The sequence below is a fragment of the Bactrocera dorsalis genome, chromosome 3 (genome assembly GCF_023373825.1).
Source record: "Bactrocera dorsalis isolate Fly_Bdor chromosome 3, ASM2337382v1, whole genome shotgun sequence".
NCBI lineage: Eukaryota > Metazoa > Arthropoda > Insecta > Diptera > Tephritidae > Bactrocera > Bactrocera dorsalis.
This window is the reverse complement of record NC_064305.1, coordinates 55,266,064-55,281,452: the sequence shown is the minus strand read 5'-3', so window position 1 is coordinate 55,281,452 and position 15,389 is coordinate 55,266,064. Positions and strand designations below refer to the sequence as shown.

The following is a 15,389-nucleotide window of genomic DNA, read 5'->3' as shown; positions in this document are numbered from 1 at the left end:
ATAGGAAGTGATGCGACTGCCATGCCTTCAGCGCTTATCTTTTTCTCCGCTGATAATTTTTCACTTTCGCAAGACGACAGCAGCGGTGGTGTGCTGGTTGTTGTGGTCGACCTCACCATCGCAGCTCATTAAAAATACATAGCGACGATATCCAAACGCAGCCAGTACCAGTGGCATTGTCGACGTACCTCCTTATCCGACAATCGCTCAGCAATCTTACACTCTATTTTTCCGTAAGGCCACTCTTACTCGCTCTGCTCGGACACACAATACATTTGCCGGCTCTGGAAGGTTTCGCGAGATTCTTTCGCCTCACCAAGCTAAATGCACAGCTTCTACGCTAGCGCGCCTAAAAGTATGCCACCACTGAGCTACACGCTCACTTGCATTGGAAATATGCAAATATATTATTTTAAGTTTTGCTTTTGATAACTTTTTTGCTTCGTTTGTCAGCCATTCACATTTTAGCCGTTATGATAAGAATTGCAAATACTTTTGAGCAAAAGTTTTATAAAAATGCGGGCACTTCTCACGCTCACACGAAGCGCAGCGACGCGTATGAATGCGTTTTCGAAACTTTTTGCCGCTTTTCGTTATTGATGTTCTCTCTTGGCGCAAGCTGCATACTTTTGTCAGTAATTAAGCTAGCTGGAAGTGAGTGGATCTTCGCTGTTGTGAACAAGTTTATTTCACACACACAAATGAATGATTAATTAGGATTTAATGTGGTTCCTGACAGCCTGATGGTGGTTATATTACTGTTTATCTTCCCAATACAAAAAAAAAGCAAAAATATTTCTTTGGTTAAAAAGTTTCCAAACAGACATTTTTTCGCCTCAATTATAATTTGTGAGAAGCTTAATACAAGCAAAAATGCTAAATCCTCCAGTGGCTATAAATATTCTTAAAATCGAATGCCAGCTCATATCTATATGTATATACATATAAAAATCAATGCCACTTTCTTTGTAATTTCATCACTCATAAACGGCTGAACCGATTTGGCTGATTTTTTTTTGTTGTATTTGTTATTATTAGGAGAAGGTTCTTATGTAAGAAAAAATTACGAAAGTTGCCGGAAACCCCTAAAAACAGCCCTTTTCTTTTTCCCATACAAACGTTTTATTTTGTATATACATACATACATACATACATATGTAAGTAAAAATGATTGTTCGTTTGTTAGTAACGCTAACGCTCGAGAACGGCGGAACCAATCTTCATGAAATCAGAAGTTGTTCGCTGTGGATCTGGAAAGGGTTAGATATAAAAAAACCATAAGGAAAAGTCGAAAAATTGGAAATTTCCAAAAAGTGACTTTTCATACACTTCTTTTTTGTTTTGTTTTTCAATATTTTGATTTGTAAATTATTTGAATCGTTCAATTTCGGTCGCTTACTTTTTTATTCCGGAAAAATTATTGAAAATTATTCAGTGAAAACTTTATGTGTGTTTCAAACGAAGTGATCAATTACAGATTGAAATTTGTTACGAAGCAACGAAGACATCGCGCTAATATCGGTCGGCGTTCTTTTTGCCATCAACGTATGGCAGCTCAAGACACAAGAACTTCATGAGACTCCCACGATGCGATGACATACATGTGTGGAATTATGGATCGCTGTCAATCAGAAAGCGATCATCACGATAATACAGCAAGACTTTTCAAACAACAGCTACCATGTTTGATGGACTTTATCTTGAAGCAACGTATGTACATACAAGTATGGTACAGTCAGATGCTGGATGTACTCTGTTGAATTGCAAAAAAGAGGTTTGCCCCAGGCATACATTTTTCTTTGAATGGTGGATGGTGGTTACACCAGATCATCACCAGATTGATGAAATCATTTCTTTCGAAATTCCTCATGCAGAGAAAGATCCATTATTCTACGAAGCGATGAAAACCAATATGGTGCATGGACCTTGCAGACATCCCACTTGCAATAAATGTGCAAAACACTATCCACGTGCTTTTCTTTCGGAAACGCAAACTGGAAATGATGGATATCCACTCTATCGTCGTCGCTCATCAGACGACAATGGCAGGACATTTGCCATTCAACTTAGAGAATATCGAAGTTGAGAACATATTGATCGTACTATATTCTCCACTGTTGTCTAATTCACATTCAAAACTCATATCAATGTTTAGTAATGCAGTTTGGTGAAATCACTAAAAAACGTATGAAAGTACGTCAACAAAGTAACCAATATGGCGGTTATTTGTCTTGAACGATACGGTCGATACGTGAACTGCAATAAAGCGCTATGTAGGGTCTTTACTTCTGCAATTCATGAACGTTTTTTGACTGTTGTGCATCTCGCAGTTTATTTGAAGAATGGCTAAAGAGTGTTTTTCAACCCAGAGAATACAGTACAGCCAGCGGAAACACTTCCAATAACATTGAGATTTTCCATAATACAATTGCTAAGTATTTGGAATAGAAGAAAAGAACTGCAACCAAATACGCCGTGAAATAGATTATAAATGGTTCAGTAATCAGTCGTTGAGTATGTATTATACCACGTGCATCCCTAAAGACTGATGTCACAACCTTTCCAGCCGCCTTTTTCGTTTTTCCGCGCCTGAAAACCATCACCACCAACTTCATCATGTGCAGTCCACTAGAATGACTGTCGATTGGACTCCAGCGGGAAATGATGGAACTATATTTCTTAATTTATTGCGATTAGAGAGTACTTAAACACTTTTCAGAATTAGTTGTTTTTGTTGGATTATGAACTTGCGAGCACCTACTTTGCAACTCAACGGTGGATTTCCCTGAGCCCAAATTCAACAGTATTTTTCACAAAAAAACAATGTTTTATTGACACACGAAAAGCTTTATGATCCATTTTTTTGTAAACTAACACAAGTAGCTTCACAAAAATGCTATACCTCATTAACTAATAGTTATAATCCAATTAATAGAAATCATATAGATGGTAGTAGTAGTCTTATCTATGTATCAGCCACAGTGAAGCGTGGACGGGTCGTCTAGTCGGGTAATAAAATTTCATTTTACTGCATTTAAATCCTACTGAACACTTTGACGTCTTTCTTTGTTAATAAATTGGTTTTTAATCGATTTTATTTAAAAATTTTTAAAATTTCTGTAAATTTATCTAGGTTTTTTTTACGTAAATATTCCTAAATAATGTAAATTGGCTCTTAAGTATCAGTATTTTCCAATAGAAACCAAGCATTGCAATAATAGTATAAAACTCCACCGTTATAACCCCTGTGTCCATGAAAGTAAAGACAAATTTCCGCGGAGACGGAACATACAAACGAGTTCTATGAATCGACTTCTCATGACAATGCTGGCTTTGTGACACGTTTATTCCATTTATCAGAGCTTTATTATTGAAAATGAGTTGTACTTCTTTGAAGTACTACAATTTTTCGATTTTGATGCATTTTCATAGCGTCGAATTCATATAAAATAGGCTAAATCGAAAGTCTGTCTACCTAATTATATAATAAATAAACATATAAAGGCGCAATAAAGTTGTTCATATAAAAGGCATTTTTATATAAATTTTAGACGTTAATATCATATGTATTTAGAAGAAAAAATAATTATTGTAAATGAAAAAAATGTTGAGAGTCGGCAATAAGCCACGTTGCCACTTTTCTTTTCTGAAGTGAACATCAGAAATTTCTGCTCAACATGCAAATAGGAATGGAAGAATTTCCAGTTTGCAGACTGCTTTTTTTTTATTTTATTGAATCTTTTATATCCAATTCATTTTGTTTAAAATTCTCCAGCATCGAGTTTTAATAGACCACACCCAGAGAAAAGAAATCACAGCGAAGAGTTATGAACGAATGCACTTGACTTCGCGGAACCCTCGCTCCCTTATGAATATATTTGATTTCATTGTAAGATGAAATACTTAGAAATTAAGGGCAGCTTGCTCGTCTATGCTTTGTGGCTTGCTGGAATGTTTAATTTTTTACCAATGGCAATATTTATATAATTTATTTTTGTCTTTTTTATTTATAAGTTAAATAAAGTCCGACCAAGTGGGCTCGGTATGCTACTTATTTATGAATAGAATTCATTCATTCTTATATCTGATACTAATATATGGTATAAATTATTCACCTACCTTATTTCTAAAACGGACGGTTGTATGGTCTGATGGTACCAGTGAAAAAACCTCTGTTGCAAACTGTATTTGGTATAAAACGGCTCATTAAACTCGTTTTCTAATCTGAGCGAATAAACCTGGTCTTGTTATTTGGACTGCTTTCTGTAAATGGACCACTCAAATAAAAAACGTATTTCTCAATGATCGTCGGAGAAGTGACTGTCAAAACGTTCTGAACTCTCTGTCTTAGTATATCTTATTCTGCCAGTCAAGTATTTATTAAACTCTCATGTGCTTACGATGTCGAAATTAAAACCAAGAATGAAATTAAGCATATTTTGGTAACGTATAACAATCATACAAATATATTTTCAAAATTCTCGTTTCATGCAGCAAACTTAATGACCTCGTAAAGATGCTGAATAGGCTCTCACGGCCCTCCATTGAATGTTCGATGGAAATAATCAGTACACTTCCGACATACATACTTCCGCAGTACTCTTATTGCACACTAACTACAAAAGAGTCACAACTCAAAAATTTTCAAACTAAAATGGTTTTCAATATATCATTTTCGAATACACTTATCTACCTACCTAAGAAATTCCATTGTCATCACTATCTCACTTATGAAAATTTTGGCTCAAGCTCGTATGACCTTTTTCTTCTTCTTTGGTACTACAACCATGTCCGATTTGGTCCGAGAAAATAAAACTTCATCCGCTGTCTCTATTTTTTGAGTGTACTCCAAGTGCTTTGTTCCTTCAATTGATGCATGGGCGACCTTGACTCTGTTGTTCACCAAACTGTTTCAAAGCAAAGGAGTTTTTAGCTGAAGCATCATCTTCCATGCATACCATATGGCCTAACCAGCACAATCTTTGTATTTATAAACGCTTGACTATTTATATACTGCAATAGAGCACATACAGTTCGTGATTCCATCTCCTTCGATATTCATCGCGCTCGCGAGAGAAGCAGTTCCCTCGAATACTTCAAATGCTTTCTATTCTCGATTTAACCAATTGTCATTTTTTTGTAAAAATGTCTTCTAAAATCCAATTCTCACTTTTTTCCTCCGCCCAACGCAACTGCGTCTTTTTTCCAATGGGTCACTGGAAATAAGCCGCAATGGCCGAGTTTTTTCCAAAAATTTCAGAATTTCTTTGTTAATAATGTATGTTTGTAACAATAAAAAATTATAATAAAATATTTAATTTTTATATGAGAAAAAAATCGACTTGAAGATTGCTTATATTAAACAAAGCTAGCCAATTTTCAATTAATTGTACTAGATATTGTTGCAATTAGAAATAAAATTTTGAATAAATGGTTTTGAGTAAAAAATTCATTTATTAAACTCATCATTAATTTGACATAGGTGAAGTATTTCATTAAAATTGCAATACATTCTTCACACAAACGCTACTGAGGGATGCCAGACATTGAATTGCCGCTGAAGATAAGCGCATTTCCAAAAGTTCAAAACTACGCGCAGTGATGAAATTTTACGTCAAAGAGCTCATTAACGCATTAATCCTTGCCTTCCGTGGTAAGCGTTTGTGAGTACAAATATACAAGACCATACACAGACATAATATTTACATACGAGTTGAACGCTTATTAAAAAACTTTTTAATAATTTTATAAGAAGCCGAAAAGTTGGATATGTGCCAAAGCGTTAAAAACAGCGTTGTTTACACAAAAAACAATTAAGCACCGACAACCGCCCTCTTCGCACCGCGTTCCAGCAATAACGCCGCTACAATGTCAGCCATTAGCGTTTAATTCGTCAAAAAGCGTGAGCAGCCTCACGCACCGCTACCTTCTCGTTGTGTGTTGGCTTGGAAACTTTTTGGAAATTCACGTCGAAACTTTCTGCAAAGTCGTTTTTTAGCCTTTATTTCTGGTTTAAAGGAATTCGAGCGGAACCAACCACTGTCACAGGCTCCTCCCCCTCTCTCAGTATCTCAACACTTGTCTCAGCTTGTGATGTTTGACTCTTTCATTATGTTTCTTAGGTTGGGCATTTTGTTTTTTATACCCTCAGCGTAACATGCCGCAGAAGTTGTTGTGATTTTTGATTTGGAGTTGAAACAGAGCTTCGATTCCAAGATTCAATAGAAGAACTTGTATATTAGCACCGTTTCTTGAAATTAAGAAAGGAGCATATGTTTACAACCGGTTCGAAAAGAGGAAAAAAATAAGAGCCAAGATTGACAGATTTTAAGAATATCTTAAATATAGTCAAGGAAGTTCGAAAAACAATGAAATTTTTGATCTAATATTTTAGGAACATGGAGACATAATTCAAGGAAGAACAAGTGATTCTTCAAATAACTTAACTGATGAGTGAACGCCTGTCCAGTGCATTCGAATTTTGAAACGTCGCAGATATTATTCAAGTGATATAAATATGAGTCTGATAGAGACACGATGATAATTAACAAACCTAAACGTCTAGAAAAGCTTCTCGAGGCGAGTAGGTCTAACCGATTTCATCAAAGGCTGTTTCCTGGCAGAATTACATTTGATGGCTCGGCATTGGCGTTGAAGAGCAATCACTTAAAGAAGTGGGTATAAAGATTTGATTCAAATATACTATTTCATTTAATTATTTGCAATAATATATCTGGAATCAGAAAAGCAATGTAAGCAATGTTCTACTGCACCCGAAGCTAGTCTTCCTTATTTCATTTAAGTTCACTTGTTTGATTTTTTTTTTTTAATTTTCAACAATTTCGCTGACGTTTTGTTGAAGTTTCGTTAATTAGATAAAAGTTGTGTGCAATTGTTAATGATGGCTCGCTTCAGAGAAGAGCGAGGTGAGCAGAGAAGCGCTTAGAAGCAAAAGCTTAAGTTTCGCTACCCTACACGATTACAGACTTCTCAACTTATAAAAATAAAATAAAAATAAAAAAATGTTTCACACAGCCAAGCTAGCTCGTCTATTAACACTTAATTATTGTAAACTGTCTCAAGCCAACATGATACTACATCCATATTAATCCTTCCCTACATCCTGCATTTTAATTTTACTCTCTTTATTAGCTTTTTGTGAGCAATTTTCGTATCCAGAAAATAACTCACAGCCGCATACCCAATTGGCAAATCATGTAAAGTGTTTTTAATTAACAATAATGAACCTTTCAGCCTAAAGCGACAACTTCAATTCAACAATGGAAAATAAAATAATTACCCAACCAAAAAATACTAATAACACCAAAAACTTAGCGCCGAAAAAATGCAAAGAATTAACTCTTACTTGTACTCATCACGCTCATCACTCGAGCTGTCAAAAGCAAAATGAAGGAAACGAAAGAAAAAAGACAACGTTCTTTTATGTAACGAGGTACCTCGTACCCCGTTATTCCAATCGCTGCGGCATAATTATAAATGGCAACCCAATCGCCGGTGGGCTATTCCGCATGGCAACAACAAATCCCAAACAAATAATGTGTTAATGCAACAACAAACGGTCTTCTTCGACTGCCTCTGTCTTCAAGTTAAATTTAAGACAGCTGAAGCTTCTTTTTTATTTACATTAGGTAATAAACAACCGGAAAGTTAATTGCACTTAATAATCCATATTAATCCTCCATTAACATGTTTGATGTATCTATGAGGTCTCGAAAGGGTGTAAGTATCCATTTTGCAGGTGAAGCCACAATGTTTTTGAAAAATATGGTTACTTGATATCTGAAAGTTATATTAAGTCTTGACCTCTCTAATATATATGCTCAGAAAAATATCCCCATTAAGGAACTACACTTATTCCCTAGAGTAACAACTGCAATCAGGAATAAAACTATTAAATTTCAAAATGGGTTTCTAAGGAAAGTGGATCTTGACAAACTCTATCAAGCATTTATGCAACATGCCAATCAATTTTAATTCAAAGTAGTTTAAGAGATACAGATTTTCTCCCAAAAGAGCCACATCCATCGTAAATTTTTTATCTCAATCATATTCCATAAAGGTCTAACATTATTCTCGGTTTTTGTCGTTCTTCTTGCGACATTAATGGGGTTAGGGATAATCAAAATTTTGCAAAAATCGATTCTTACATTTTCTTAAAGTAGTATATCTTTGAAATAATCTCTAAAAAGTTAAAGTAAATCCGATAAATAATTTTCAAGTTGTTCGTTAATTAGCAAAGGTTTTCGAGCGCTCTGGAATGTTAGAGAGCAGGTAGATAGAAGCAGCTGCAAGCGACAGGTTCTTAACCACTTAGTCACTATTATCAGAAGATAATTCTGATATTTTAAAGATATCAAGCCAATTTATAGATCTCAGTAATGACAATTTACTTTCAAGATGTGTCGGTGCACTCAATCAGAAAAAAATTGGATCTTCAACCAACTAGTGTAGGAAAAAGGCATGATAAATAAAAGTTTTACATTCAAAAAAAATGTTTTGCGTAAAAAATTCATCGAAATGTTTTTTTCTAAGTTGGTAAGACTGTCGGTGACATCAAGCGTTTTTTATTGGTACTAATTATACAAAGAGGGTGGTGGTAAAAAAGGCAAGAATGCGTTGACGTTGAACCACGTCCAGGACGGCCATCAACATCAACTGATGATCAACGCGTCAATTAAATAAAGGATTTGGTAATTTGATTAACAGTCAGAGATCTTACTGGCATCGTTGGAATATAGGAAGGATCAGTTAAAACCATTTAGAGAGATAATTTGGACCTAAGAAAAGTGAAAGCACTATTAGTTTCAAAACCACTAAATTTTTTGAAAAACAGCGTCGCGTTATCGTCTGAGAAACAATGACTTTTGACTAGCAGGATATCAGAAACGCATTATTACTGGCGATGAGTCTTGGTTCTATGCTCATGAGCAGTACATAAACAGACGATCAATCGATCAAATATCGCAGTAAAGGTGAGCTGTAGCCGAAAAAACCACATCAAAGCAGGCCAAAAATCAAAGTAATGTAGACAAATTTCTTTGATTATCGAGGTGTAGTGCACTCAGAATTCCTTGCGTCCTTCCGACGGACCGAACTATCAACACGGAATACTATTTGAGTGTTATGCGCAAAGCTATTCGTAAAACGAAGACCGAAATTATGGGCCGATAACTCTTGGGTTTTGCATCATGATATTGCACTGTCAAATTTCCAAACAATATATTCTCGAAAGGTAGCTAACAAAGGCGACCAGAAAGGTAGTATATTTCGAAAATAGCTTCCAACTCGGTAACAAAAATAAAGACGAAAAGTAGTACGAGTGCCAGTGTTTCCACTGTGAAAAGAGTAATAGAAAGTTGTAAGCATCTGGTGCGCAAAAAACTTCAAAACCACCTTTAAACGCTCAAAGGAAGGACGACAGCTACAGTTTTGTAGCGATCGCAAGTGTAGGGAAAATTAATGAAATCGGTCGGTTAGTTGACGGATCACAAATGATGCTGTCATTCCTCCAAAATAATATTCGTGTCTGCATTTTTGCTAATTTTCAATATTTCTGGGCCCTGCACTGAACATACCAACAGGGACAGTGCTCTGATCCACAAGGATAGTAAAATCAAAATGTTTATTGAAGTGTTCCCTATATTATCCTGGGCTTTTTATAATATAAAACGTTTGAAGATGGTTGTTGTGCAAGCCTTATGAGTCAGGCCATCTTACATTAAGACTACTGTACCTTTTCAAGTGCCGCAAATTTATCAGCACAATTTTTAAGTCATCATGTAAACGAAATTATGAAAGACATATTTTTGATTTTCACAACATTTCTTCAAAATAGATCCAAGCTTAACCGGAGCTTCTCTAATACCTAAGTATAGAGATATATGCTGGTATATTGAAAATAAAATATATGTATATAGGTAACTATTCAAGTGAATCGGTGTGTATGTATACTACTGCAGGCAAAAAATAGTACGACTTTTTAATTTAAATTAGGCGTGAAAAAATGTCTACTTTTTTAATGGTTCATCTTAATAAATAGCACCAAACTCTATTGAAAAATTATATTGAATAAAATGAATATCCATTGATTATAATAACCATCTAGCTAATTGTAGACGCCGTCAAGTAAACAGCTATAACATTCGTTATAGATGAAAAAAGTTCTGAAAAAAATCTAAAAAGGTTATATTTGCATATTTTGTGTAATTAATTTTTATTTTCATTTACCTTGGCTACCGTTTTTAATTGTTTTTGACAGCTAACAGTTAAACTAACCTAAATTGACTTAGGTTTGTAGAGATGACGTGCTGGCAGTGGGGTAAAGTATTAGCAACTACGAAACGGTCAGCGAGAACAGTGCCAAATACACTTCTTCCTTCACACATACATACGTAAATAAATTGCATTTCAGCTGCTTGGACACTTACACTAATACAAGTGTACATTTACATACCTACATACATATATATGCAAACAATTCCCTCTCAACTTTACCCATTTCCGTTCTATCTCAAACGTTTCATTTAAATCATTTGGTTATTTGTTTGCGTGACTGTTTGTAGTACTTTTCTTCACAGCCAACGGCGGCAATCCTACCCCTTCCCTTTGCCCGTGCCTTTGCCTTTACCTTTACCTTTTCTTAACATAACCATGCATTTTATTTCGTTGCGACTGAGAATTTTTAATTAAAGAAATTGCGGTTAATTCAGGTGAAATTATGCCCGCCGGCCTATGTTAATACTTTTTCAGCGCAACCTTTCAGTTTGTTGCCAGTGCGCATTTATTTGTTGTTATTGTAGAAATTCTTCACGCAAAATTGTTTTAATAAATATTAAAAGTTAAAAATGTCATGAAAGTGACGAAGCGGCAACGAAATAAAATATTTCTTAACACATTCCCAAAGCGGACGCAGTTCACAAGAGCAAGGAGGGAGGTGGGGAGTACAAATTTATCTTCTTCACTTCCATCACTTCTTAAAGCTCTACTTTGTTGTCTTCATCTTCGCTGTGTTCAACTTTCGCTCGCCCTTCGCAAAGCAATTAAAAATATGGCGAAGGTGTTTGAGCGGAATTCAATTTCCCTTAATAAATACCTACACATACATATATGTACATATGTACGTACGTACGTTTGCATGCAGGAGTTCCAATTAGCCTGATTATTCAAAAGATATTATATATTGTGAAGAAATATTCACATTAGCGCAAAACAACAGATTTACCATTAAAGTTGCTGCTAGCATTAAAACATCAAAAAAGGTTCTATCACCAGACAAACATACCGATGTACATACATTTATGTAGTTATATGCGAGTTTCTAATTATATTAAGGATTTTGCTTTGTTTTAAGTAAATTTTTAGTTGGTTTCACATGTAATTATATCACAATAAATTATGATCACTTATACATACCTATATCCCATTATATTATCGAATATAATGTAATCATTACATCATTATAACTACTTATAGATATTATATAAGCCACCGTCAATAAATAAAGGATACGGAAATATACCCATCCTTTTAGGTAAGATCAAAAATTGAACTAGCACCAACCAAAATAAATCAAATAAAATCAAAATTTATCAAGAACAAGTAAGGAAAAGCTAAGTTTAAGTGCAGTCGAACATTTTATACTCTTGCAACTTGCAAGAATCACAACTAGGGCGCAAAATGTCAGCCAGAGGATCGGAATCCAAGCAATTATATATATAAATAAATGTCCTATACATACTTGTTTATATAATAATATAATATACATATATGTATGTAAAACACTGACCGACATATTCAACAAAAGGTTTGTTAGCGATAAACGATAGTTCTTATGCGTATGCAGTATATGGGAATTGGGGGTAGTATCGGCCCAATCTTATCTAATTTTACCAAAACTCACATACCAGCCAATCGCAGGGAGTAAAGTCGTCCGCATGTTATACGTTATTTATATGGGGGGCAAAATAAAGTTTTCACCCAATTTTATCCATTTTAATCACAAAGAAACACTGCTATCAGTAAAACGCGCTCTCTCACTTTCATAGAGATAACCTTCTAATTTTTTCTCTGGTAAGGAAAAAGTCAAATGAAATTAAACATTTTTTTATAGGAAGAAGTCGCGGTTGTAGTCCGATTTCGCCAATTTTCATATTGTAACACGGAAAGTGAGGATTTGATTGAAATCGGTCGTGCAGGTCCCGATATACATATGTAATTTCACCCACCTAAAAGTGAGCGGTGCCACGCACATCGTCCAATTTTCACACCAGCTCCCATAATGCTCTCTCATAACACCTCGATTGTAAAATTATCCCAGCGGGATATGGTAGACGTTGGTAAGCGAGCAAGGTAAACGATGCAGCATGATTGTATCGCTTACCCCGACCGATGAAAATTAACACGGCGATGTCCTACGAAAAGTAACAGATCACCTCTTTCGCTTACCATAGGGACGAAGAATTCTTCGATGCCATAGTAAACGAAGAATTCTTTGATGCCAAGGTCAATAGGAAAAATTGCATATTCGTATGAAAATAAGTATTATGTGTACAAAAACTCACCTTATAGGCCACTCACACTTTTTGTTAAAAAGAAAAATGCACTAGATTCAATACAATCGTTATAAAGGTTTTATTTTATGCGAAATACACTTAAAAATTGTTATAACAAAATGTGTTTAACTGAACTGAATTATTACAAATTGAAATAGTTTAAAAACGTTAAATACATATTATATATGTATGAATATATTAAATGATCAAAGGTTGAAAACAGCAGGTTTTAAAAAACGTTAAATATACATACTCGTATATACAGACGGGTAACTAGCGGAAAGAACCGGGATGCTGCCAAAGCGGAGATGTTGGTCACTACTCATTTAGCCATTATGGTTTTCTTTTATTTTTGTGGCTGAGTCTCTTTTCTTTTTTTTTTCAAGCAACGAGACTTGAAGAAACGGCCTTTGGCGAGCTTGATACTTTTTTGAATTTGGTGAATATACTCCGATTCGGTGAAGCCTTTAACTTTCACACATTCTACAAAAAAATTTGAAAGAGTATGTTTATAAATTTGAAGCATGTCCTTCAATGTTAAAAACAGGAAAAACTTACCAAAGAGTAACCAACTTTTTGCTTGATGATTTGACGAAATAATGAAAACATTTACTTATAAATTTTATTCCATCAATTTGTATTTGTCGTTTTTCACGTACTTACTTGACTTGTAAATATGAACACAGTAGAATTTAGCCGCATAGCTTACTTTTATGCATTACCTGGTATCGAAGAATACTTCATAGAATTTTCTTCGAGGCATTCTTTAAAGAAAAATGTAAGCAGTGAACCATTATCCCGCTGGGATATGTCTCTTGCGTATTTACTTATTTTAATCTCCTTTTTAGAACTTTTTAACAGTAGAGTTATATGGAGATTGAGCGACGTTATGGTGCGTTTTCTTTCTTTTTCGCACTGTTGGTAGGAATTCTTATAGAATTTATGTTTGGTTTTTTTTGGTTTGAACTGTTTGAGAGATATTTACATTAAGCTTATTAGGGATCGAGGCCAGGCCTTAAAAGACTTAATCGGCCGGTTTGTAGGGTAGCTGTATGCTACAGTTGTCCCATCTGAACAATTTTTTTCAGGAATTTTAGCATTCCTTTGTAACATTATGATAGATAAGTTTCCTAATTAAATAGTGTTTCATTCAAAAACTTGATTTATCGGCGATTCAAACGAATGAGCATCATCTTGGAGAAAAAAGAACGTGGGCGAAATTTCACCACGTTATCAAAAAAACTCCTATAAGAAATTTTGCAATTGACCTCTAATGTCAGTTCTGTTTTGACATGTGTGTAGTAAACACTTGCGAAACACAATGGTATGCTACACTGCTCCAGAACGCGGGTTATTGGTGACAATTTATTTGACCTATAATCGGTCGGGTACTTTGGCACTACGTGAATTTCGTCGCAGATTACATGGCCGTCCGACGCCTACTGGTGCAACGCTGCGACGTTTAGCCGCTCGCCTCGAAGAGACTGGCAGACCCCGGAGTAGCCGTTCTGCAGAGAATATTGCTGCTGTTGCCGAGAATGTCATGGAAGTGCCGTCGACATCGACCTGACGACGTGCTACGCAAATGGGTATCAGTCGACGGTGTTTACAGCGATTTTTGGTACAACATTTGATGATGTTTGTGTACAAAGTCCATATGGTGCATCAGCTTTTAGCTGCTGACCGCCATTCGCGTCTAACAAACGCTCAAGCCATCCTTAACCACCACCAAGAGGAAGATAATTTTTCATCAAAAATAATCATGAGCGATGATCCATCTTAACGGGCACTAAAAATCCGCGTGTAACCCACGAAGAGTCATTACACCCGTTCAAAGTCACTGTATGGTGTGCTGTTTTTGCTGGAGGAGTCATCGGACCTTTTTCTTCGAAGGCGTCGAGGGCCAAACGGTTACAGTGAATGGTGAGCGCTACAGAGCAATGATCAACGCGTTATTTCTGCCGCAACTTGATGAATTGGGATTGCAAAACATGTGGGCGGTGCAACGGCACATACTGCACGCGCTACAACCGATATTTGCACTGGCCAGCAAGATCGTCTAATTTGACCGCTCCAGACTTCTTTTTGTGGGGCTTTTTAAAGTCGTGGGTTTATGTCAACAAGCCTCAGACTCTTGCAGCTCTTAAAGAGAATATTCGTCAAGATGTGAGGACCTATCGCCCGAAGTTCTGGTCAAAGTGATGGAAAATGCCATAAAAAGGGCTCAAATAATAATCAACTGTGGCGGCGGCCATTTACATGACATCATATTCTCGACTTGAAATTTAAAAGATCAAATAAAAATAATCCACAAGCAGAATCAAAGTTTTTCATTTTTTAAAAAATTACAGCCAAAAAACATCGGAAGGTTATTTTTGCGCTATACATATGTACACATATAGATTATACAGTCTTCGACGTTAGCCTTAGCTTTCAGGTCGATTTTGATTATATTTGAACTGAAACGATCAAGGGTTTTCTAAGATTTTCTCTCATTTATCAATACAAAACTTTTCCAAGACACCAAGGCTTTCCAGAACAGTATAAGTTTTGGTAAAATCGGTATCCCTAAGTAGTTGATATATCAAATATTTCATGCTTCAACTTTTTCATACTATATTAGTTCGAAATTTTTCTACAAATGTCACTAAAGTAATATTCTTCAGAGAGAAAATAACTTTGGTGTTGATGTTACACCCCTTATTTCTTCACATCCATTATTAGTCTGGTCCGACATCTGCGTATTCTGAGTAGTCCATGAGAAACGAAAGTTTGAATTTCATTGAGTAAAACAAGATATTTTGTAGACTGTAATTT

At 35.5% G+C, this 15,389-nt stretch overlaps 1 long non-coding RNA gene across 1 annotated transcript; it reads right to left on the bottom strand.

The window, feature by feature from the left end:
- Window positions 1-12,939: 12,939 nt before the first annotated feature.
- LOC125777346 (uncharacterized) lies at window positions 12,940-13,376 on the bottom strand. The gene is made up of 2 exons (XR_007422255.1): window positions 13,131-13,376; window positions 12,940-13,055 (listed from the first exon to the last, which is right to left on the bottom strand). It is a non-coding gene; the product is annotated as an uncharacterized LOC125777346 (long non-coding RNA).
- Between the last annotated feature and the right edge of the window lie 2,013 nt (window positions 13,377-15,389).